This window comes from Orbicella faveolata, unplaced genomic scaffold (genome assembly GCF_042242905.1).
Source record: "Orbicella faveolata isolate gen_17 unplaced genomic scaffold, um_ofav_v1 contig_46, whole genome shotgun sequence".
Classification (NCBI taxonomy): domain Eukaryota; kingdom Metazoa; phylum Cnidaria; class Anthozoa; order Scleractinia; family Merulinidae; genus Orbicella; species Orbicella faveolata.
Genome location: NW_028301576.1, coordinates 21,739,486 through 21,746,515, shown reverse-complemented (window position 1 = coordinate 21,746,515; position 7,030 = coordinate 21,739,486).

Here is a 7,030-nt window from a genome sequence, read left to right as displayed (position 1 = left end):
TGCGCAACACAATTGCAACTTTAATAGGTTTTTAAGCTCTTCAATGCTGACCAAAGTGTATCTCTCAAATGAAAAGGGTATCCCATACAAATCCTCGAAGTTAAGTATCATTGTCAGAGAAAACCGGGCAGTACCAAAAGATCTAGGTCGGCCATTTACATTCATCTGTTTACAGTATAAAAGCTATCCGAAAAGATTAACAACCATGACATTTGCCGAGGTAGGCGCTCGTTTTTCTTCGAGATATCACCACATAATGATTTTGGCCTCTAAAGCGGTCTAAAATGGCCGAAATTTCGGGTAACTATATGTGAGCCTAAAAGGTACTTCCTACAAATTCCAGAAACTCTTATTTTCGTGAGGTAATGTTTGTTCCCTTATTAGTTAATTGAGAAATATTAGAGGTCTTTCACATTAATTCTATGGTTTTCACGAGGTGCCAAATATCGCCGCCGAATCGTTAATGAGCGTGGCCCAAATTTTAGCCATTTTCAGTGAGTCGTTTTTCAAAAGTGCGGCAGTTTATTTCCACAGAAAGACATTCTTGTGATAGTCTCTTGCACTGTTATCAATATCTAGATTAGTTAAAATTGGTATCTATAGGGAAATCGGAGCAATTGGTCACGTGAAGTCCAAAAAAATCATTAATCAGAAATATTTCCCTCCAAATTTTTAACGAAGAATATCACCCTATACCGACGTTCTGCGATTGTTATCCATGTTTTACTAAAATATTTGCAAAAAATAGTTAGCTAGACTGCAGAATAGAATATTTAAGCTGTGACATCGTTATTAACATATGTAAACATTTCAAACTTGCCAAATCCTTACCATTATTTATGCTAAATTCTCCCGCGAAAATTCTATTTTTAAGATCACGCTGCATGGAAAAACAGAGTGGATCCTCAGTTCACTGGCCTCGTTTGCTGTTTAGTAGAACAAACTGCAAGTTAATAGTGAGCGAAGCTTTTCCCTGAATTTAATTTTGGGACTTCGACAAACCCCTTGTTTACATCGATTTTCTCGTTTTCGGAAGGCGTGACCCGTTACAGATTCAAAGGTCAGATGACAGGACTTCGAGATGTCGATCTCACCTAAAGGTTTTTCCTTGGTTTTGAAAATATTAGCTGTTCTTTCGGATCAAAAAAATCGCCTGGCATTGCTGGTGGCGGGGCAGTTTTTCCTCAATTATTAGCGTGCAAACGAGATAGTCGAGGAAAGACGTCAGAGGTGGTGTCTATTTGCCGTAACCTAATGTAAACAACGAGGAAATACAGCTCCCTGCTCTCCGGCCCACCAAAGGAACAAAAGGGACAGACGACTGGGATAAACATCTCAATACGTGTAATCGTTGCTAGGCCAGTATTGCCAGCGGAAATCTTTTTTGCGTTTAATGTTGCCGTTAGTATCATCCCAGGTTAGTACACCGTCTTGTTTTCCGCTCTGGAACTTTTACTTTCAACCAAAGTAATATAATGTTGCTTCTGTCAATATTGACCACAAAACCCGTTTAATGCAACGAAATTACATGTAAGTTTGTATTGACAATTTCTTGTTAATTTTACTGCTGTTGTTGTCAGTGTTCATAAAGAACGAGATCGCAATATGTTTGTGGCCATGAGAACGTAACGTCATAACGTCATATAAGCCTACTCAATTCCTCCCAGAAGACCTCGCGATACGCGACACATAGACAAATAAATTCCGCTGACGATAGCATGGTGGAGACTGAAGCCCCCCACAAAAAGAAAAAAGTCACAAATGCTCGATGTTGTTGTTTAAAGTGGTCAATGGATACGGGACATATAGGCCCTTACTTAAACCCCTCCCTCTCTAAACGGGGCAGATTTTTTTTTTTTTTGTATAAATTTTGTACGTGCGCGCAAATATCCTTATGCTGTGAACCTATACAAGTATCTTTCAAGAATCAAGGACATCAGCGTTTAGCCACGCTGCAGCTCACGTCAAGCATTGACATAGTCTTGATACACGCAGTGCACGGTATAAAAAGAGGCTTCCAGCTGCAGCAGGATATTTCATCGCATCCTTTCATACTGTGCAGGCCGGACGTTTACCTGCTAAGTAGCTCAAGTAAAATAAAAACAAACAAGCAAAAAAAAAAAAAGAAAAGAAAAGAAAAGAAAAACAGGCAGCAGTAGCAACAACAACAACAAACTAATACAAATCATAAATATTGTTCCCTAACCATTTCCAATAACCTTACTAACACTTTTGTTTTCTTTTTTAAATCAGTTCATCTTTTGTGGTTTCAGTTTCTACCTTTTTTCCCCTTTTTACATCATCACGCTTTCCTTTTTGATGTTACCAAAACTTTTGTTAAGTAGAGTCATCTACAATCTTAGACGGCTAAGGTTTGTTCTTCACGACATAACTTCAAAGTATATTTGAAAAGGACTTCCTATTTATCGATTTAAGGAGAGCAAAAGCAGTTTTGTTTTTGTTTTTGCTGAAACTTGAAACTTGAAACTTGAAATTCTTGCCTCCCATTAATTGTTCATCTGTCTACAAACCGTCCTTTTTGCCCTGAGTTCGTATAGAGCCCAATCAAAAGTATTAACTGTAGGGAATTTGAAAAAGTTTGAGCGCAAGAGCATGGCCCAGGAAAAGATGTAATGGTTTAGCGTCAGCTTCTTGACTTCCTCGCGCGATCGAAAAAAAATAACTAGTTACCAAAAGAGAAACGTCTCTGGACAGACTGATATCTATTTATTTCAAATCAACTGCAGGTTATAGCAACGCTTTGCATACCAATATCTTTTTTTTCCCAATATTTCTCTGATCTAAACAAAATGAACTAAAATCAGGATAAAAAGGCAAACACCCACCCCACCCCAACCTCCTCTTTCCCACAACTGATCAAGAGGATGGTGGTTGGAGGATGGTCGATGAAATCCTCTTTTGTTGTTTCTTCTACGAGGCCACATCAAAATTATTTGTCTTATAAAATATTGAATGCGGTTATTACCAAATGCGTTTTCTAGTAATCGCTCTGATGTATCAGAAGAGGGTTGAAGTAGCAGAAGTGTAGCAGCCCTCGTAAGCTTGTAATTCAGTCTTCAATACAGTAAATGGTTTGAACCCAGGAGTATCAGTAGTTCGTATAGTGTGATCGTCCGGGTGAGTGTAGTTCTGAAAAGAACTGTTGTTGGTGACTGACGTTTCGACAACCTGAGCGGGAGTCATCTTCAAAGTCAAGTGAATAGTGTTTGTCAGTCGATGATGTTATAAGTCTGGTCCGTTGAACGTGATTGGTCAGTATAGCCATGATGGCATTGGCTGAAAGACTCGTGTAAAGTTTGTCATCAGTCATTGGTGGGTTTCGATCCGTCTATTGTTAGTCAAGTAGGTCGGTTTTCGGTCCGTGTATTGTTAAGTCGGTCTGTTAGAAGTCCGTTTGTCGGTTTCGTTTCTGTCGTGGATGAGTCTTTTGTAAGGCGCCGGTAGTTGTTGACATCTGTTAAGAGGCGTTTGTTCTAGGTTAGTGTACCAGCTTTCCAGAGTCAGTCGTTGAAAATAGTTTGTACTGTAGGTTAAGCATTGAGCAGAGTCCCAGTCAATATGTTGTGGTTTGTCAGTTGGTGATGTACAGCAATGTGATTGTTGGCATCACCATTTCTCGTGGCTCGTTTGTGTTCAGTCAGTCTCGTGTTAATGTTTCTGCCAGTCTCACCAATGTAGGAAGCCTGGCAGTCGGAGCATTTGATCTTGTAAACTGCTCCCTGTCTGTCGTTAGGTTCGTCTCTGTCTTTCACGTTGGTCAGTAAGTGTCGTAACGTAGTTGTAGGTCTGTGGGCTACACGAATGTTGTAGGGCTGTAGGATCCGTGAAACTTTACGGACTACCGAAACTACACAAACCTGGTATACCGATGCGACCTATAGTGTCATTCTGTGGGTCTCCTACGTATCAACTATCTAAGTACCTGACGACCATACTGCAACCCCTTACCGACAAATCAAGACGCAAACTACAATCTACGGAGAACTTTATTGATGCTATTAAGACAGTACAGATACCTGACGACTACAAACTTGTGTCCTTTGATGTGAAATCACTGTTCACCAGTATTCCACTTCAATTGGCATTACAGTGCACCGAGACCGCTATACAACAATCTGCTGTTAAACTACCGTTACCTACAGAGAACATCATGGACTTACTGAACCTTTGCCTTACATCGACTTACTTTCAGTACAACAATAAACACTACAAACAGTTGCATGGAACAGCAGTGGGGTCGCCTGTTTCTGTTGTTACCGCAGAAATTGTGATGCAACACGTGGAGGAACGCGCCCTTGCAACTTGCCGACAAACGATACCGCTTTGGTTACGCTACGTTGACGACACCTTTACCGCCGTTCACAAAGACAAAATTGACGATTTTCACGACCACCTAAACGAACAGAACGCCGACATCCAGTTTACTAAAGAGATCGAAGAAAATGGAAAACTTCCTTTTCTAGACTGTTTGGTAAGCCGCGACAACAACGAACTACGAACGACAGTGTACGGAAAACCGACGCATACCGACAGATTACTTGACGAATCATCCTACAACCCGACTTCACACAAAGCCACGACTATAAAGACTTTGACGAGACGAGCGCAACTAGTTTGTGACACACCGGACAGCTTACGTGACGAAAACAGATACCTTGAACGTGTTTTTCACAAAAACAACTACAACGCTGACTTTATTAGACGAAACATTTACCGACCTACTGAAGCTGACGCTACGAACAGGAACCCTACACCAGTTACTACAGTGACTATACCTTACATTAAGGGCACTTCTGAGACCATCTCACGGATTCTACAGCCCTACAACATTCGTGTAGCCCACAGACCTACAACTACGTTACGACACTTACTGACCAACGTGAAAGACAGAGACGAACCTAACGACAGACAGGGAGCAGTTTACAAGATCAAATGCTCCGACTGCCAGGCTTCCTACATTGGCGAGACTGGCAGAAACCCTAACACGAGACTGACTGAACACAAACGAGCCACGAGAAATGGTGATGCCAACAATCACATTGCTGTACATCACCAACTGACAAACCACAACATTGACTGGGACTCTGCTCAGTGCTTAACCTACAGTACAAACTATTTTCAACGACTGACTCTGGAAAGCTGGTACACTAACCTAGAACAAACGCCTCTTAACAGATGTCAACAACTACCGGCGCCTTACAAACGACTTATCCACGACAGAAACGAAACCGACAAACGGACTTCTAACAGACCGACTTAACAATACACGGACCGAAAACCGACCTACTTGACTAACAATAGACGGATCGAAACCCACCAATGACTGATGACAAACTTTACACGAGTCTTTCAGCCAATGCCATCATGGCTATACTGACCAATCACGTTCAACGGACCAGACTTATAACATCATCGACTGACAAACACTATTCACTTGACTCTGAAGATGACTTCCGCTCAGGTTGTCGAAACGTCAGTCACCAACAACAGTTCTTTTCAGAACTACACTCACCCGGACGATCACACTATAATAAATCAGTCTTCAATGTTGGCAGCTGTTATTGTTTTAGGGTTAGGGGCATTGTTTCTGTTGTTTGTTCTATTGTTCTCTCAAAGGGCATCAAGCCATTTATGTGAGACCTTACCGTTCGGCATGTGCTGTGCGCTGTGTAGTCAAGTGACGGGTGGCCAGATTTCTTTTGGGCTGCCCAAGGCCACCAACCGTCAACCAGTTTTTGTCACTATTATTCCTAATAACTAATCGTGCCTTTGATGTGAAGTATACATGAAATAATTCACATCATTTCACTCCTCACGGGAAGATATGAACTCAACTAATTGACCTCGCTCCCAATGTGTGGCTTCGTAGCTCAGTTGGTAGAGCATCGCACCGGTATCGCGGAGGTCACGGGTTCGAATCCCGTTGAAGCCCTGATTTTTTCAGGCTTCTTCTTTCCAATTGCTTAAATTGGAAAATTAACTGCGATGATCATTCTTCACTTTAATCGTGCCTTTGTGGTACACTTTGGAGGTATGTCGGGTGATCGAGTTTGGACGACCCATGGTTCGAAGACCAACAAGTCTTATGTGCTGCCGAAGTATAACAAAAAAATGTATGATTCGGTATTTACCGTACTCATATTCGGCCAAGTGACCATGATAACCTAGCCATATCAGGTCAGTGACTTGATATCACACGGTTTGAGGACAGTAGACACGGCTTCTGATTGGCTGATTGCGAATTTGGGTGCGGTAGATCATCAAATTGAAGACAGACGAATAAAAAGCGACCTGAGTTTATTGAAGTTATAGAAGTACAGCGATCATTGCCCGCTTTCTTGCAGTGAGGTTTTTAAGAGAAATTATTACGCTGTTCTTTTTTTTTTTTTTATTTCATCGTTTCAATTAAGGTGATTCCTCAGAAATAAACGTTGCCGAACATTTTTTTTTTTGAAACTTTCTCCGATCAATTTTGCAACATATTTTTTCAAATTACTGGAACAATGAGCTTTATCACCTTTCCAATTAGTGATCTATGGAACAATGGGCAGTTTAAATAGTTGACGAAACTCACCGGAAGTCTAATCGTGAACAAACTTCTCTCACAGGAAAGGATATGCTATTGGAGTCGAGAGAGGGGAGAGGGTAAAATTGTCGTCGTAGAGCCGTCACAATTCGACACCTGTCGACTCAAAAGTAGAGTCTGCTAATGTTACGCTTTAAGTGCAACCTGTGTGCAGTGAAAATAAAATTACTCATTATGCAAACAAATCATTAAGAACCAATGCAATGCTTACTCGTTCTATTAAAGTGCGTGGAAAAATAATACGTTTCATGCACTCAACTCAAGCGATTCAAGAATATCGAAAGTAAAATTTTCGAATTTTTAAGAATGTTATGAGAATAAAGCCAAGTTTAAGATATTGAAAATATAATTTTGTGTTGAAAATTTGTAATTAAACATGCGCGAGTGCCGTACTGGGAGGATTTCGGCCGAGGTCTTGACGGT